This window comes from Schistocerca piceifrons, chromosome 2, assembly GCF_021461385.2.
Source record: "Schistocerca piceifrons isolate TAMUIC-IGC-003096 chromosome 2, iqSchPice1.1, whole genome shotgun sequence".
In the NCBI taxonomy this organism is placed as follows: Eukaryota; Metazoa; Arthropoda; class Insecta; order Orthoptera; family Acrididae; genus Schistocerca; species Schistocerca piceifrons.
This window is the reverse complement of record NC_060139.1, coordinates 534,882,255-534,897,949: the sequence shown is the minus strand read 5'-3', so window position 1 is coordinate 534,897,949 and position 15,695 is coordinate 534,882,255. Positions and strand designations below refer to the sequence as shown.

Genomic DNA, 15,695 nt, shown 5'->3' with positions numbered 1-15,695 from the left:
ACCAATTGTGCTGTCGTCTGTATACGTTCAGTATCCTCTCTTAGTCCTCGGTTTCCACGTGTATAAAATGGTATGCTCCCTCACTTCCCATACAACTTACATTTAGAGGTGATACTCGCCAGGTCCACGGCTGTCTTCGTTGCGGGTTTCTGTATCCTCCAAAATATGTTTGGAGGCCCTCTGTTGAATTCTTGCCTCTTTTGTCATTGGTAGGGTACTTTTCTCAACCTTCCACACCATACCTGGTCAACTGACAGGAGGGCAATGCATGGGTCACCCCAGGTTCTATGCCTGTATCCATGAAAACTTTCAGCCCGCTGGCTGACTCATCACTGCCATTAAAATTTCTTTGGGGCTTTGAGTTTTCCCATTCAGCAAGCAAGGTTTTGTTAGTTAAGTCTCTAGAGATGGGTTTTATAACACCTGCTACTGACATTAGTAGGGGATAGTTATGTCTACATTCATCGCTTACAGATTAAGTCGGTGCACTTTGGACAGAGAATGACAGGAGTCTTAATTTTAAACTTATTCCTACTGTTAAACTTCCTTATTCTACCCTAATGTACCATCTGCAAGTTAGAATATAACTAGAAACACAATAAGATTACTTCCAATGGGTAAGTGTGATTTCAAATCAGTACGAAGAGTAAAATGTAAACAAAGCTGATGTTCAGCTATTACTTACAGTCACTTTACGTCAGGTCAACCAACTTGCAAAGGAACGATCAAAGAATAAATTGGGTAAAGACAGTCTGCTGCAGCCTGGTTACATACAGTTCAAGTGACAGCAAAAGGGGGTTTGACATCTTGGGTTGTCGGGTGTTCTGCCGGATATCAGCGTCGTACTTGCACGAGTTACAAAAGGGGGCTTGTCTCGGACATGCGTTCTTTCCTGTTAATATGCACCAAACATACATAAACCATACATATTCCGGATCGGGATGGACTAAGGTGTAACGTAACAAAATAAAAAATTCATTTCGCGGATTTGCTTCCCTTAAAGGTTTAACACAGCAAATTAAGTACTGTAATTAGAAACTATGTTCAAGCAGCTTAACTCAGCACTGACAATCTTCATTCAACGTATGAGAAACAGCAGTCTGCGCTTTTCAACCAACTTCGCACACAATTTCAAACTTTTACGACTCGCTGGCACCCCCACAAAATGATGAAATGAAGGAAATTTATCGCTTACTACATTTTCGTTGTTCATGCAATAAAACATCTGACATGACGTTTTAATTTATTACTTTTCTAATGATTATTTGCGAAATTTTGCAGACAGTATCAATAACGTACCTGCAAAAATTGTACCACTGTACGACGTACCGTTCGAGGGATGAAAGACGTGTAAGCATTGAGATGCGTGGAAAACTCGTTTTTACTTAAAACGGAGTGCGAGTTACCTATATAATTTTTTAATACTCACCCAGTGTCTCAACAATGAACGCTGTTTTTGAATTCTAACATGCTTTAAACGTAATTGCAAACTTTTTTCTGTAGCTTACTTTTTTTCGCTTACACGCTTAGTCTAAGGTTTAGCACGCTGCCTCATTTTAAAGTAGTTAGAAGTCTGAAGCTGTTTTATACGGGGGGAGTATCTTCGCAGAATCTAAGAGGTTTAAAGGTATAACGCTAACGTGTAGGAATCATCCCGGCATTTTTAAGAAAAAATTTAATGCCGATATCCAAGTGGTGACGAACTTCATTATTCCTAGTCGGGGTCCAATGGCTTAACTAACATTTCACTGACAGCTTTCAAACCGTACCCAAATCACGGCGTCTAGAATCTAACGAATACCTAATTTCTATGACCTGGTATTTCAGAATTTTGACTGTACTGAAATGGCATCATTGAACAATTTTTAACTCGGGCTCGAAAGTCAACAATCCTGCAAATCTAAGAAATTTCAAATATCTGCAAAGAATTAATAAATAAAATACAAGGTCCACAAAATGGCCACCAAAACTTCTTCGGAGAAACAGATTAATTTCGTCCGAAACACGTGCAGAAATACTCAAACGAGAAGTCACTTTCCGTCTATTGTTAAATACATTATGCAACAGTTTGTCAATTTTCCATTCAAGCTAATATATTCCAGAAAAAACGGTGGTATGTTATACTTAAGCATTAGTAAGGAAACGCAGCGCAGTGCTCAAACAGAAATCTTTTGGATTCTACGAAATCTGAATCTAGTACTCTAAGTACGTCATTTCCTGGTTTTTAATCAGCTTCTTTGCGTCAGTGTCAGACGACAATGTCTTAAGTAATTAGTTATGTTCTAATAATATGCAAATTTTAAAACCACGTACGGTCACGCTTGTCTCGACGTAACTACCAAAAATCTTCCATACGCAATACAAAATACGGTAACTATGCACTAACAAATGTGTACATTTCTGTAATTTTATACTTACATATCACAGAATAACCTAGAAATCTTGGGGTTCTTTGGCTTATCTTACGATACACAAAGTCCCGCAAAGCTGCTTCGCTTCTCGGCCCTTTAGCTTGAAAATTTAGGAGTCTAAAGACAGAGGCGCTAGTGTGTCATTTCCGATTGGTGCCAACCTTAGCCATCAAACTATAATCGTTTCAGGTGTTGAACGCCGTTATGTTACTGCGCCTGTAACTTCTCTACGACAGGAAAATGAGCTACATATACCTTCGTGGTAAATAAAGCTCCGCCACACTCGTGCACTTCGCACTCTACCGGTGAAAAGAAAACTATCCGAACAGCATCACCCAGTAAGATCTACGTGCACTACACATTATTACAATGCATTGTTTAAGCTAAAATCAAATATCGCCACTGTTGTAATGCCGTTACTTTTGAGTTTTGTAATGCTGTTACTTTTGAGTTTTGTAATGCCGTTACTTTTGAGTTTTGTAATGCCGTTACTTTTGAGTTGACAGTCCAGATAAATAGGAAAACAAGGTCGTTATTTTATTCTAAGAAATTCCTGCAGGTGATGAATTCCGCCTTAGAATCTAACTTTAGCTAGCCTGCTATAGCACTCCCCTGCAATGCGTTGAAGGTTAGAGGGACCAACAGCAGTGTCTGCTAAACTGTTTAAGTAAATCTAAAAAGTTTGCGCGACTAAGACCTTATGAAAATTCAATTTAAGGTTCTAGTACATCTACGTTTAAAAAGAATCGGCTAAACCAAAATTGATTCAGTAGTGCTTTGCGGTCGAGAGCATTAGTGTATCAGCGTTAACGATTTAATTAATATGATCAACACCAAAACGTCTGCAAAACCGCCTACTTGGAAACGTGTGGTAAAGGCTTCTTTTCGAAACCATGGGGGTGTCATTTCGGCCATCGACCTCTTCAGATGGGGGTAACATTGCCAGAATTCCTGTCAAGTCGATCTCCATTAGTGACATTACAATATAAAAAGCAAATGCGCACGAAGTTTCATCAACGCGTCGGCGGCCGACCCTTTACAGAAACACTTTGCAGAAGTGAATCACCACTGACGATCATACTTTTGTCATACTGACAAGAAGAGGTTCCAGTTCACGAAATCCGATAGTTCACGCTTCAACTTTAGACTGTCGGGACTTCTGGCGAAACTTGACGGAAAAAAATCATAATAAAGCTGAATTACAAAAAGGCAAACCGAATACGTGTTAAAGTAAAATCTACATCTACATGGTTACTCTGCAACTCACACTTAAGTGCCTGACAGAGGGTTCATCGAACCATTTTCATACTACTACTCTACCATTCCACTCTGAAATGGCGCATGGGAAAAAGGAACACCTAAAGCTTTCCGTTCGAGCTCTGATTTCTTTTATTATTATTATTATTCTCAGACCTTAGGTCTGGTTAAAAATGGAAAGTGACGCGGACCTTCATCAAGCGTGACTTCCTTTTAACTGTATGGTATATGTTACACTGTATTTAGGAACTTTCGGGTTACTGAACACGTATCAATAATTACGGATTTCTGTAGTTGTATATATACGTTTGGATGTAGCTGTATTGCATTGATGTACTGGTGGGTGTGTGGTATGACTCCCGTAGTTGATAGTATATCGGTATGTCAACTTTATCCTGATGCCACATGTCCTTGACTTCCTCAGCCAGTTGGATGTATTTTTCAATTTTTTCTCCTGTTTTCTTCTGTATATTTGTTGTATTGGGTATGGATATTTCGATTAGTTGTGTTAATTTCTTCTTTTTACTGGTGAGTATGTCAGGTTTGTTATGTGGTGGTGTTTTATCTGTTATAATGGTTCTGTTCCAGTATAATTTGTATTCATCATTCTCCAGTACATTTTGTGGTGCATACTTGTATGTGGGAACGTGTTTTATTAGTTTATGTTTTATGGCAAGTTGTTGATGTATTATTTTTGCTACATTGTCATGTCTTCTGGGGTATTCTGTATTCGCTAGTATTGTACATCCGCTTGTGATGTGATCTACTGTTTCTATTTGTTATTTGCAAAGTCTGCATTTATCTGTTGTGGTATTGTGATCTTTAATAATATGCGTGCTGTAATACCTGGTGTTTATTGTTTGATCCTGTATTGCAATCATGAATCCTTCCGTCTCACTGTATATATTGCCTTTTCTTAGCCATGTGTTGGATGCGTCTTGATCGATGTGTGGCTGTGTTAGATGATACGGAATGACTGCCACCCCAACTCGCGTATTGTATCAGTGACACACTCACCCCTATCGCGCGATAATACGAAACGAGCTGCCCTTCCTTGCACTCTTTCGATGTCCTCCGTCAGTCGTACCTGGTAAGGATCCCACGCCGCGCAGCAATATTCCAGCAGAGAACGGACAAGTGTAATGCAGGTTGTCTCTGTATTGGTTTTGTCGAATCTTCAAAGCGTTCTGCCAACGTAGCGCAGTCTGTTTCGCCTTCCCCAAAATATTATCTACGCGGTCTTTCCAATTTAAGTTGCTCGTAATTGTAATTTCATGCTAAAAGGTTAAACATAATTTCACGTGCAATCATGGACTTAACAGTTTTTCGATACGATATTGCAATGCCTGTGTTATTCGAAAGTACGATGCAATATTTCTTCGGAAATGCACGCATGGTTGTAGACACATGGTTGACGATATATGGCGGTTTGGGTGTGGCCGCGAGTGGTGTTCGTATAGCCAAATGGTAAGGCGACCACACGCAACAAGCGGGAAATTTGGGTTCAAGTCCCCGTCTCGCAGTTACGAATACATTTCATATATTTCATAACGGCTGTAGTCGCAGCAGTGCCAGTTCCTTCGGACATGCATGTTTGTCGGACGGACCATTTTTTTATCGTCATTCTGATTGACACAGGCACTGCAATATACGCGGCGACACTACGCAAGCGACTTTCAAGTAGAATGTCTCCCTGTACTAGAATGTACATAATTTATGTACGAGTACAGGTTGTTGACATGATTAACAACATGTGGAAGCTTGGGTCCGTCCGTGAGTTGTGTTCGGATTGCCAAATGGTAAGGCGACTGCTCACGATAACAGGGAAATCTGGTTTCGAATACCGGATCGGCACAATTTTTCTCACTCATTCCATTATACTACTGGCAGTTGTCCGTATTCGCAACTGCGAATGCATCTCATGAGGAATTTTTCAGTCTAATCATTCGCTTGGATTGGGGGGGGGGGGGGTGGCTAAACAACGTAAAAAAAACAAGGCAACAAGGACAGCAGGGATTGTCGATAAACTGGTAACATTGCACACGAACATAGATCGCTTCTCTTATTGTAGGAATAGGCAAGTCTGAAACCGTGAGTGGTGGTTAATTTTATTGAATAATGCATGACACCCGGTTTTCGATAGACTAAATACATTTTCAAGATTTTACGAGGTTCTTGCATCGAATCTAATTAATCTGTTCGGCAAGTGCATAATCTAAGCCGAGTTATCAGTATGTGAGCAGAATGAGATTTTCACTCTGCAGCGGAGCGTGCGCTGATATGAAACTTCCTGGCAGATTAAAACTATGTGCTGGACCGAGACTCGAACTCGGGACCTTCGCCTTTCGCGGGCAAGTGCTCTTGCAACTGAGCTACCCAAGCACGACTCACGCCCCGTTCTCACAGCCTTAGTTCTGCTAGTACCTCGTCTCCTACCTTTCAGGAGTGCTAGTTCTGCAGGTTCGCAGGAGAGCTTCTGTAAAGTTTGGAGGGCAGGAGAAGAGGTAATGGCAGAACTAAGGCTGTGAGAACGGGGCGTGAGTCGTGCTTGGGTAGCTCAGTTGGTAGAGCACTTGCCCGCGAAAGGCAAAGGTCCCTAGTTCGAGTCTCGGTCCGGCATACAGTTTTAATCTGCCAGGAAGTTTAATGTGAGCTTGCATACTAGACGGGAAAGTGGATAAGCAGCAACGACTGCTGTGCACCAGTAACTTCGATAGAGCTGCATCCGGTAGTTGGAAAGAACCCTGCCAGCAGCAATGTGCGCCAGGACTGGCTTGTTTTCTTCTGTGGACAGGTGGTTCGGCTACACGAGGCAACGTTACGAGCCAAGGCCGGCTCGGCGGGGTCAGTAGCACGGCGAGTACCCAACCGGCTGCAAGGCCGCAGCCGCTCTGGACACCACTCGGTGCGCACTGCCAACAGCGACCTTGTCCGAGACGAAAATACTGCGCCGTCTGCAGTTCCGGAGCATCTAGGGGTTGGCACGCCTGCGTTATTTACAACTTCGAGACTTGCAATCGACACTGTAGCTCCGTCAGCGACAAGCAGTGGGTTTGAAGGAAAGTTGAATAGAATCTTCGGGGGAGGGGGGGGGGGGGGCGCTTATACAATGATGGACAACAGAATTTAGCCTAAATTAGCCGATTTTAAGACTGGTGACACACAAATTGGTAGACGAAAAATGGTTCAAATGGCTCTGAGCACTATGGGACTTGACATCTCAGGTCATCAGACCCCTAGAACTTAGAACTACTTAAACCTAACTAACCTAAGGACATCACACACATCCATGCCCGAGGCAGGATTCGAACCTGCGACAGTAGCGGTCGCGCGGTCCCAGACAGAAGCGCCTAGAACGGCTCAGCCACAACGGTCGGCCATTGGCAGACGAGACAGCAAAATAACTGACGATGGGTGAAGTAGAATGGACATAAAACGCAGATTGACTGCAGCAAGAAAAGCGTTACTGAGAAAGATTTTTTAAGCTCTATACTACTATATAGAGACAAGTCTTAGATTAACGCTGTTACCAAAAATCTCTGAAAGCCCTTGATCAATTTACTTCAAATTTTATACGATACTCTAATGAACATTTGGACGAGCAGAGGCCATACATTTTTAACAGATTATATAATACAATTACGTATAATTGGCAAACGTTGTTAGCAAAAATCTTGAAGTTCTTGGTAGAGTTACTTCAGTTCTTTTTTTTTGCAGCATACCCTAATAAACATTCAGGCGGACATTGGCTACATTTTCTGAACAAAAAGATTTGCTGTCACAACAGGCCGCCCGGCCGCACACAGCTGTGTTCCTCCTGTGTGTACGTCGCCACAAAAATGCAAACGATCTTTTTATTCGATAACAACGCTAGGCTTCACAACTCTGCGCACCCGAAAGGAGGTTACGAAACTTCACTGAACTGTTCTCTTTCTTTTTTGCCCTCCAGAGGAGTGGGGAATAGTATGGTGTACTGGAATCATGAATAAAACCAGCTTGCCTTCAGAAAACGTGTTGCCTTACTAAACGTTCCTCGTAATATTCATGTGGCTGTTTGTACGGATGAATTACCCCGTTAGTCAATGCTTCTCTAACTTCAGTTAAGAGTTAATATGTCGTTAACCCGAAGATTTGCTTTACTTGGCACGGCCTTAGCGGAGGTGGTAGGCCGTTGCCTTCCTCCGACTTGAGCTGACAACCTGCCACTTCCGAAACACAATGCATTCGATCTCTTCACATTAAGAAACATTAGCGTAGGTACAATCAGTTACAAAGGGAAAATATGTACTTCAAGTAATTGGGAATGACGTTGTCTTAGCGCAACGTGACATTTAGCAACGTGCTGTTTGGCTGGTTTTATAACATATGAGATAGCGTGTCAGCAAATCAGTAACGCCGCAACAGGGGAAGGAGGGGGGTATGAGAGCGGAAAAAAGGCTAATTATGATCTTGCATGTCAGGATTATTTTTATACTCCACTTCTGCTGCACACGCGCACTGCAGTTGCGAAAATTGCTAACAGTACTTCTGTGAACGATCAACGCAGAAAATGGCTGTAATGTGAGTGGTCATCTTCGGCGTGAAGTGAGCAAATCCATAGGCAAAATTAAGCCAACAGGAAGCAGACCCATCTCTAAAGCGATAATACAGCTGATCTCTGTGCTTATCACACCCGTAAGTAGCGCAAGTGGCTTCTGTGCAAGTGCTAAGGAAAGTTTACCTCATGAAAAGGCTTGAATGTGTACGGGATTATCTGATCCTCTAGCGACTGGCACGGCAGAATACTAATGTTCTCCAACGAATCATGTAGACACCTCAAGGTAGCGGCGTGGGTTTAGGGAGCAAATTTGCCGCATTCTGTAGTAGCTGCTTCTACTCACATGCAGGCAACGCCCTTTCGTCCCCCGATTCCAGTCTTCGCAACGGCTGATCGAACTCCACACGCTTAAAATACGGAACGTTCCAGCAGAACAAAGTTGCACGTGCCTACACATGTCCGATAGAAGTTATGTTAAAACCCCGTCCCCACTCACTAGTGGATCAATTAACTCTTTATAGGACTATTTTTTTTTACAACGTAACAGCTGTGGTTTGTGCCGGATAGATGACACGTGCCAGTAACCTCCTGAGTCATTCTGTTAACTCCATTTTTTTCTCTCCTCCTCCTCTGGTTGATATAAATAGCCTGTGTGTGAGTGGGGACGGGGTTTTAACATAACTTCTATCGCACATGTGTAGGCACGTGCAACTTTGTTCTGCTGGAACGTTCCGTATTTTAAGCGTGTGGAGTTCGATCAGCTGTTGCGAAGACTGGAATCGGGGGACGAAAGGGCGTCGCCTATGCACGCGAGCGCGTGTATATGCCGGTGTGAATTTATGGAGCCATTTGCGAAGTCTCTTCCATGTCAAGCCTACAGCTCTCGTAAGGCCTGTGGGAGGCCCATTATTTGGACACAACTCAACGGAAGTTTGCCTAAAATTTCTTAGGTGTTTCCCTCCGGTTTAAGAAGTACATTGCGAGCCTTCGCTCCAAAGAATTAATCCAATGCAATGCTAGTACTAGCCAGCTCCACAGATTGACATTCTCTGACCCGACGCAGGCCCACAACATTTCTTCGAAACCGAGTGACCAACATGCGTTGATGAAATGAATTTCTGGCTTGTTAAGAAAATAACGTACTATTTCGAATGGAATTTTCACTCTGCTGCGGAGTGTGCGCTGATACGAAACTTCCTGTGCTCCCGTCCCCGAGTCTTTGTCGAATTCATACCCTCCTGCCCTCTGTTGGTAGCTATATAGGCCGCACAAGGAAGACTCTGCATTGTCTTACCACGCTGTCACAGAATTCTGAATTACCTATATTCCGCATAAGCGCTCCTTGCGTTTCTGCTCTATGGTAAGTCCCATACTGCTTTCGTTTGCTGCTCGTATCTTTGACGACCCACTGGTTGCGCTCTACAATGGTTTTGCGTTGGGAATTTTTATTTACAGCGATATCTTCAACGCCCTGGAAGAGATGTGCAATTCCAATTCAGAGGAGGAAGTGGTCGATTCTGATACTGATCCACACTTCTGTGTGGCTGAATGCTGAACAACTAACACGAAATAAAATGTAGTCAAGGGTTTCAAATATTGCATAGTCTAATTGAACGTTCGTAAAATTTGTAGGAAAATGTGTCAAAAAACCACACCCAACACCAAAACATGCCACGTCCAGCCAGATTATGTGGAAAACATGGTGTGTACAAGTTTTCTTTGGAATAAAACATAATTCAGTAAAACATATGGCATGTCTTAACGTTAATATTTCACAGTATGGTTCTTTTTAAAGATGAACCAAGTGTCATCACTTTAAAATAACGTACGCATTTATTGCGTAATACTTTTAAAACAATGATTTTTCGAAAAGTTGAGGTAAGAACAGCAGTACAGCTGCCCCACGCAGGGTGCCAGTCTAATCTCCAATCTGTCGTGTTGCACGGTGGTTCGGAACTCGCGTTAAACACTGGATCGCCCATATACGAGGCGTGTTTTTTTGTTAAGTACCGCTTTGAAATTTTAAAAAAAGTGCTAAGATATCTCAATTTTATTTCTACATGAAAGCCTGTGCCTTAATATACGCATTGACGCCATTACAGTCTGATTCTTCCTTGTTTACGTTGTGTACTGAGTGTTTAAGATGCCTCCGATAATCTTGAGTCCCGCCGACTGCGAAGTACGAGCTGTTATAAGATTTCTTAGTGCTAAAAGCCTAAAAGCGATCGATATTCATCGTGAGATCTGTGCAGTTTATGGAGAAAACATTATGAGCTACGTAATGGTAAGGAAGTGGGTGAGAGCATTTAGAGATGGCTGGACAAATGTGCATGATGAACAACGGAGTGGGCGTCCTTCAGTCGTTAAAGTTTGGTGCAGGAAGTGGACAAAAGGTGAGAGAAAACAGATGCTTTACGATTTCCTCCTTGCGGGATGAGTTTCCTAATGTTTCTCGTAGTGTTTTGCATGGCATTGTGACCGAGCACTTTAATTACCGAAAATGTGCGCACGTTGGGTACCGAAAATGTCGACGGATGTGCACAAAACCAAACGTTTAGACAGTGCATTGACTTTCCTTGAGCGGTACCACAACGACGGTGATGATTTCTTCAGCCAAATTGTTATGGGCGATGAAACATGGGTGGCCTACGTCACACCAGAATCAAAGCAAAAGACCATGGAAGTTGAGCAAGGGCATTGTTTTACTGCAAGACAATGCCCGTCCGCATGTGGCGAATCAGACCAAAGCTCTCATCACATCTTTTCGATGGGAAACTCGAAATCATCTTCCGTGCAGCCCCGATCTTGCGCCCAGTGACTACCATCTGTTCTTGCACTTTAAGAAACACCTGGGCAGTCAGCGTCTTCAAGACGATGAAGTCAAAACAGTGGTGGTGCAGTGGTTAACAAGTCAGGAGGGTACTCAACAACTGGTACGTTATGACAAGTGTCTCAATATTGAAGGAAATTGTGTAGAAAATTAGATTAAGGTACAGGCTTTCATGTAAAAATAAAATTGTTGAGATATCTTAGCACTTTTTTTATTTCAAAACGGTACTTAAACACGCCTCGTAAGTGGCTCGGTGAGTCAGTTCGAAGGTCTGAGGAAGGCAACGGCATATCACCTCCAAGAGGAGCACGTCTAGTAAAATGCTGAGCTGTTCATCTACTGACCGATGACAGTTTTACTTTATTCGTATGAAGTTAATCTTTCAATAGGTTTTTCCAGATCTGTCACACTGGATCATTCGTACACCAGCTATGTTAGCAGGTACTGAAGGTTGCAGGCACCTCTAAATGCTCTAAGTGCTACAAAGGAGTAATTTGGCCCCAGACATAAATAAAACCGAGATAATCAGAAGCCGGGGGCGCCTTTAGTCTGGCGGCCCCGCCCACAGAACAGAGCGAGGAGTCGCGGCAGCTGAGTCAGCGCAATGACTCAAGCCGCGGGCGCGCCCCGCCCCCGGAGGGAACCCAAGCGCCTGTTCGCGCATGCGCGAAGCCACTATCTGCCCCGCACCGCTCCTCTAGCGTAATTGAACCGACTTTTTAGGCGGTGTGCTTTCATCCACACATCGGTGAGTCACTGGAGAGTTCTCTAAATCTCATGGTCACGGTCAAGATTTAAAACAAAGTTCACTATTCGGAACTATATCGGCCTGACAGTTAAACATCTTTTTATGTACAAAAGCAATCATTTTTCCATATGGTCGCTTTTAGGACTGGCTAAGATTTCACTATCAAATACGTCGACACCAGTAGGTGTCGAATCTGGTTAACAAGGGGACCGTGACCGCACTTCTGAGCCTTGCTTTCGTCACTGCTAAAGTACCTTTGTGGGCAAGCATGTTGTTCTGCCGAAAGATCTTTCATTGCACTTCAGATCTGTTCTAACATGCCGATCATGGGTAGATGCAGAAGAATTAGGTGCCAGTCCAAAGTTTTTGCTTTGCCATTTATAGGGTACTCAAATAAGGATAATCCCTTTGGCAGTCCAGAAAAAGCTGCAGTTGAAATGTACGTTGTCTATTTTACAGTGCCAACATTCTCATTTGGTCAACATTCAACAAATTCACCTGTCTCTCGTGAGTAACTGTTCAGGTAAAATGTACTGCACAGTCATAACTTTTCGGTCAGCTATTTTACACAATTATTTTATTTACTGTCAAAAACACTATTTATTAATGTGACCGGTTTCGACCACTGCTTTGGTTATCTTCAGACCAATGAGTAAGAATCACCTCCTGGTGGTAAATCACTGCTATTAGTCGAAACCGGTCACCGTAATAAACAAATTGTGATGAAGACTTTGATAGTAAATATTTGTAACACTGTTCACTCCCACAATGTATTTAAAAGTAAATTTTTTATCCCTAGCTGTCCAATTCCGTACTATAAATGCCTCTATGGCTGCAATTTTTATCAGCTCTTCACAGAACTGTTCAAGACGATCTCTTTAAAGTAATCAGATGTTCAGTTCGTAGCTAAGTAACAGCTCATTAAAACCCTTCCACCAACTTTGCATGTATTTCCACTGCAGTCAGTTGACAAAAACTGGTTCTCCGATATTCCAGTTTACGCACTTTAGCGAAAGCAGCACTTTAAAAAATCGTTAAACTTCTTCGCAAGACCAAGTTTGATTTTTATTTATGCCATTGTGCCCCATGTATCTTGACAACCACTGCTGATGGCTACCTCGAAAAATGGATAGTAATATCACGTGATGAAAATGAGTGCCCACATGGAGAATGACTGCAGTGTTTCCCAGTTACCAGCAGTCTAAGCCTTATGTGTGTGGGTTACGAGCAACAGGGACGTTGTAATGTACTTTGCTCCCTTCGCAAAGGTGTCGGTCAGTCGCTTTCCTATTCTGGTGTACACACTTCTCTGGTTTGGGATACCTGTACATCGCCTAGCTATTTTGCCTGACACATTGAATCAGATCTCTACAGTCATCTCTCTACTTAACAAAATTGTTTGCTTAGTCAAAGAATTACAATGTGTCGCCTCAAACGCGACTTTTTCACTTCAATTGAAAGTAGGGTCTCAGCAGGCATCGATCTCAAATATTTTTTTACAGATTTTTTCAATTTGAAAGTCACTCTTCCACTGTATTCCATATCTGACTACCACATCTCACCACATGCCGTAATTTTAAGCGGTTAATTATGAAATTGCAGTCAGAATTCGATAACCCCCCCCCCCCCCCGCTGACGCGCGTTAGAACTAATTTAGGCCGAAAGTTTTCTCCTTAGCGGACTGCATCCAGAAGACTACATAACCCAGGAACAGTCCAAATATTGTGGGGAGGTGATTTCAGAAACTACCTGAGAACAAAAAATCTGACCGTATAGGAAATTTTAAATGGAGTTTCTTTTCAATGAAACTATCCAATGTGGCGAAAGCGACCAAATAAATCCGCAAAGTTGCGAAAAGTGAGCTATAGCTCCTATCGAAAAATATTAAATGAGAAAGTTGTAGGGCTTAAGAAGATATCTGGATTGCTTTTTTAGAATTGTAGATTGGTTTGTTACGTTTCTAGAGGATATAAAAATTATTAACAATCGGGTTCATATCACTCATTAACATTCCTGTTCCACACTTCTTACTGTAAGTACAGCTCGCGGGAACTCAAAGTACTGGCTAGAAAAATAAATTGCTCGGAAAAAAGCGTTCCTGATAATTGGCTATATTTCTTAGTCGATAGTCCTACAATAACGGACAAGTGTTATTTTCTTCGTAAAGTGTGCTGCCACGCTATTAAATTATTTTTACGACTTTATTACTTGTTAGGATAAAAAATGACTTCGAAAAATTGCACCTTTTTTGTGCGTGCTTTTTAACTACCTCGGTTTTCCTTCTACGGAAATAACTTTAAAGGCACAAATTGCAGTTTTTTCACGAATTTAAATAGCAAATTTGTTTCTACGATATTCTGGAGCTGGAATAACCGTTTTGAATAATCTTGTGGACGCAGTTACATTTTACAGCAGAGCGCTTGATAAGTGTTAATACTGAATACTTACCTTTGCAAGAAAAAATATTGGGATGTATTTGATTTTTAGTATTATTAACTGAATAATAAAGTGAAGCGTGCAAGCGTGGAGTCCGACAGCTGAAAGAATCTGGCGCACGCTCGCTCTTTAAATTGATTCTGAACTGTCTTCGGTCGCAAAATCTTTGGTATCTCGGCTCCTGAACCACGTACAAAAACGCTTTTATACTTACTCTGTGGGTAACCTGACGAGATAAGCAGAACATCCCGGAAATATTAAATAAAAATTAAATTCACATTTTGTTTACATTTATCGTATTTTAAATAATTTTGTATTGTTACAACAATATTTGTGACAATATTTGTGACAACAATATTTGTGACAACTTAAGTGTTTTTCTTAATGATATGCTATAATTTTGCTGGTTTCTTTAACGCTTCGTTACTTCAATACTTAATAATTTTTTATAGAAAAATGCATCACATCAGCATAGCTTTACAGACCTTTATTTACTTACACAAATATTTCATTGATACAGCGTTCTACAAAATGTACAAAATCAAATGAAAACTGTTATACACGTGTCCTGTACTGATAAAATTTTTATCAAACGAAATTATTTTCTTTGAGGGCTAAACTAATTTTCTTGTTCTTCCTCTTCCACGTTTTCGTGAAAAAGGAAGTAGAATCTAGAGAATCTCCGTCGCCATTCAGACAGCTAAAAAGCACGTCTAACAGAAGTCCAAGTTCTTCAAAATCGTTTTTGATCCTGAGAATAAAATCTTAGAAATTACTGAACAGCATGGTAGCATATGTCTTTACGAAGAAAATAAGTCTATGGGCCGTTCTCTAAGTGGATTATGGAACTGTCGACGCCTTTTGTTTTCCAAGAATCAATGTACGTTTAAAGTAATATTTTTAATACCATACTTCAAACGAGTATGTTTTTGACTTACCGCATGCTATGCTCAAAGTAAGTAGATTCACACTAACTCATTAACATTCACGTTCCCGTACTGGTACGTACGGGAACGTGAATGTTAATGAGTTAGTGTGAATCCGATTTTAACGGTTTTTTCGACATCTCAAATCATAACAAAGCAGTCGATACTTCTAAAAATGCAATCGATGGATCTTTTTAAACCGTGCGACTCTCATTTAACATTTTTCAATTGGGCTATGGTTTTTTTAGTTACTTAAGAACACCTTTTTTTTCAACTTTGCAGATTTTTTTTGGCCATGTTCGCCTCTTGGACCGAGTTTCGTGAGAGAAAATATTTAAAATTTCCTATACGCCCATATTTCTTGTTTTGAGGTGTTCAATTTTTGAAGCTTCAACATTAGGGCGCTGTCATAAAATGCTTTGACTACGAAACATGAGAGAAATCTCTTCTCCGCCAAGTCCCACCAAATCTGCTTTTATTATTACATTCCATATAGTTAAGTATGGGCTGAATACACTTTCCATTAAGTCAGCAGCCGCACCGTCGAGTC

At 41.5% G+C, this 15,695-nt stretch overlaps 1 protein-coding gene across 3 annotated transcripts in view; it reads right to left on the bottom strand.

The window, feature by feature from the left end:
- LOC124774917 (protein gustavus) overlaps nt 1-15,695 on the bottom strand; it is a 336,294-nt gene that overhangs the window by 29,496 nt on the left and 291,103 nt on the right. The gene's annotated exons all lie outside the window — the stretch shown is intronic.